Source organism: Hipposideros armiger, unplaced genomic scaffold (assembly GCF_001890085.2).
Source record: "Hipposideros armiger isolate ML-2016 unplaced genomic scaffold, ASM189008v1 scaffold_382, whole genome shotgun sequence".
In the NCBI taxonomy this organism is placed as follows: Eukaryota; Metazoa; Chordata; class Mammalia; order Chiroptera; family Hipposideridae; genus Hipposideros; species Hipposideros armiger.
Window position 1 is genome coordinate 1230161 of NW_017731732.1, and position 3586 is coordinate 1233746.

Sequence of the window (3586 nt, forward strand, 5' to 3'; positions counted from 1 at the left end):
ACTGATCTGCCTCGCCCGGGAAGAGCACAATGATGGTGCCAACTTGGGCCAGTGAAGCAACGTCCTCCACAACTAGACTGAAGAGCAGGAGGACAGCAGCTTGTCTGTTCCCTTCCCCCAATTCCCCAATAAAAAAATCTTTAAAAAAAAAAAAAGTAAAATGATATGTGTGATTTCCGGGCTATGCTGTTAAGTTAGAAAAGTGAAAGTGCACAACAATATCTGCAGTCTTCTACCCTTCATGATAGAAAGATATTTTGTGGGGAAAACCCAAAGTGAAACATGAAAAGGAACAAGTGGCTCTAACTAGTTAAGGTAGTTGGCAGCATTCTAAGATGTCCCCAAGGTCTTTGTCCCCTGGTGTGCACACCCTGTACAATGGCCTCCGCTGGACTATGGGTCAGACTCGTGAATCAGATGGATGTCATGCTATGATTATGCCATGTTACATGGAAAAGGGGACTTTTTTGCAGATGTAGTTAAGGTCCCCAATCAGTTGGCTTTTGTTAGTCAAAAGGAGATCATCTTGGGTGGGCCTGACTTAATCAGGTGAGCCCTGAAAGGAGGGAATGGGTCCTTCCTGAAGAGACACTTCATTTGGCCTTGAAGAAGCAAATTGTCACATTATAGAGAGGGCCACGTGTCAGGGCCTTGGTTCTATGACCCCAAGGAGTTGAATTCTGCCAACAGCCAGTGAGCTTAGATGAGTTGCAGCCCAGCTGACACTTGGGTCAGCCAGATCACCCAGCCTGGTGAGAGCCTAACAGTGACCATGCTGCCCAGACCCAGACTCCTGACCACAGACACTGTGAGATAACAGGTGGGTGGCGATTTAACCTGCTGAATTTGTGGTAATTTGTAATGCAGCAATAGAACACAAATATAATTACAAACAAATAATCTAACAACACCGAAGGGGTGGGGAAGAAAAGCACTAACTCAAGGGACTTGGAGAGCAGTATGCTTCCTGGATGGGCTTTGGCTAAAACCAGTAAGAACTGCACACAAACCGCCCCCCAGCTGTCCATCTCTTTCTCAGGTGGTTTCAGGTAAAATCTGCAACCCCTTCATGTGTTTGCTACGGTTCAACAGGTGAATGGATCTGTTGTGTATAATGAGAGCAGGGCTCTTTTTCAACAATATTTTTGTAACTTTTTATTTTTATAAAATTTCAAAGTTCCCAAAAAGTTGCAAAAATAATACAACGAACTCCATCCAATATATCCTTCAACCAGATTCACCAATTGTTCTCATTTCCCCACATTTGCTTTATCATTCTGTTCCTCTGTGTGTGTGCACATGTGTGTGTTCGTGTGTGTATAAAAAGTTCCAAATATGATGCTCCTTTATCCCCAAATGATTCAATGTGGATTCCTGTGGAAAGGACGTTCACTTTTGTGACCACAGAACAATCATCAAAACCAGGAAAGTAAACACTGATTCAATGCTATTATCTAATCCAGAGTCAATATTCAGATTTTGCTAATTGTTCCCAATCTGAGAACATGCACTAAATTTAATTTTCAAGTCCTGTGGGGGGCAGTTCTAAAGATGCCTCCACCCCAAATTCCTGCCCCCTAGTTAGTCAATTAAATCTTAATCTGGAGCCGGCTAAGTGGCACATTGGTTTTGGCTTGGGATGCCAGCTCTGAGCAGCAAGGCACCGGTTAGGATCCCACATGAGGACCAGTGACGCTGTGATCTCTACCGCTAAGATGGTGAACAACAGCTTAACCTGGAGCTGGGCTGCCGTGAGTTGCTGGCGTCGGCATAGGCTGCAGCCCCTGTTACAGTGGGCTGCTGTAAGCTACCATGAGTGGCTGGCAACCAGTATGAGCTGTGGTGGGCCGCCATGAGCCGCCGTCCAATGGCCGGCGAGCAACTGTCTCACCCGGGAAGAGCGCATTGATAATACCAACATGGGCCAGTGAAGCGACGTCCTCCACAACTAGGCTGAAGAACAAAAGGACAGCAACTTGTCTGTTCCCCTTCCCCGATTCCCCAAAACTGTTCCCCTCCCCCAATTCCCCCAATAAAATCTTTAATAAAAATAAAAATAAATAAATGTTAATGTGGTCCTCCTGGGACTTTGCAGATGGAATTAAGGTTAATAATCAGCTGACTTTACACAGAAAGAAGACCCTGGACTATCTAGGTGGGGCCAATGTAATCACACAAGCCCTTAAAATCAGAAGAGGGAGACAGAAGGAGACATCAGAGAGGTTTGAAGCACAAGAGGAGCTTGACCTGCCATGGCAGCAGGCAGCCTCCAAGGCAAAGACCAGCCTCTGGCTGACCGCCAGCAAAAGAGGGATCCTCAGTCCCGTAACCACAAGGGACTGGGTCTGGCCAAGCACTGGAAGATCCAGGAAGCAAACTCCTCCCAGAGCCTCTACGTAGCAGTCTGGCCCCAGGACACCTCGATTTTGGCCTCAGACCCAAAACAGAGGAAGCAGCCAAGCCCACCGACTTCTAACCTACAAAACTGTAAGATAATGAACTTGTGTTGTTTTAGGTCCCTAACTTTGTGATATCCTGTTACAACAGAAAAATATGTGCCCCTCCCTCCCCACCAGTCTCTTTTAATAGGCAGTTCCTGAGGCTTTCTGTCTTGACCCTTGACGTTTTGGGAGGAGTACAAAGCTAGTTATTTATAGGAAGTCTCTCAACTGGGGTCTGTCTGATGCTTCATTAATGGATTCAGGTGACATGTTTTGGGATGTGATTTTGTGGAAGTGGTGCTGTGTCCTTCTCAGTGCATCACATCATCAGACCCATATGTTGTTTTTGTCCCAATAATAGTAATGTTAATTACTGACCACTTGGGTAAGGAGACATCTGCCAGGTTTCTCCTCTGTAACATGATTTTCCCCTTTGTAATAATTAATAAATACTTAGCAGGAAGATACCGTGAGACAACATAAATATCCTGCCCCTCGTTAAACTTTGACTCACTGGTTTCAGCATCCACTAGTGACCCTTGCCTGGAAGAGTTATTATTATGGTGGTTGTGTGCTCTATCAGTGTTCATTCTACCTCTATATTAGCTTTAAAAATTAGTTTGATCGCCTGCTTCCCCATGTAAAGCAACACGGTAGGTGTTGTCCCCAATTAACTAATGTTCAACAACATTTTAAGAATTTGTTTCATGTCTTATGTTTCACCATAAGGTGCTAGCATGTTTACTAAATGAGGACTTTTCACTTGTTTCTACTTTTTCATAATTTTAAATAAAAAATGTCACAGCAAATGTCTTTATAAATATATCTTAGCTCCTGGGCTGGCCAAGTGGCTTGTTGGTTAAGAGTTGCCTTGGGAACCCAAGCTCTGAGCAGCAGGACCACCAGTTCGGTTCCCACATGGGCCAGTGATGCTGCGCCCTCTACAGCTAAGATGGTGAACAACAGCTCAACCTGGAGCTGAGCTGCCGTGAGTCGCTGGCGATGGTGTAGGCTGCAGTGGGCTGCTGTGCGCTACCATGAGTGGCCAGCAGCCAGCATACATGGCCAGCGGCCAGCAGCCGGCAAGAGCTGCCGTGAGCTGCCGTGAGCAGCCATCTAATGGCCAGCAACCAACTGCCTCAGCC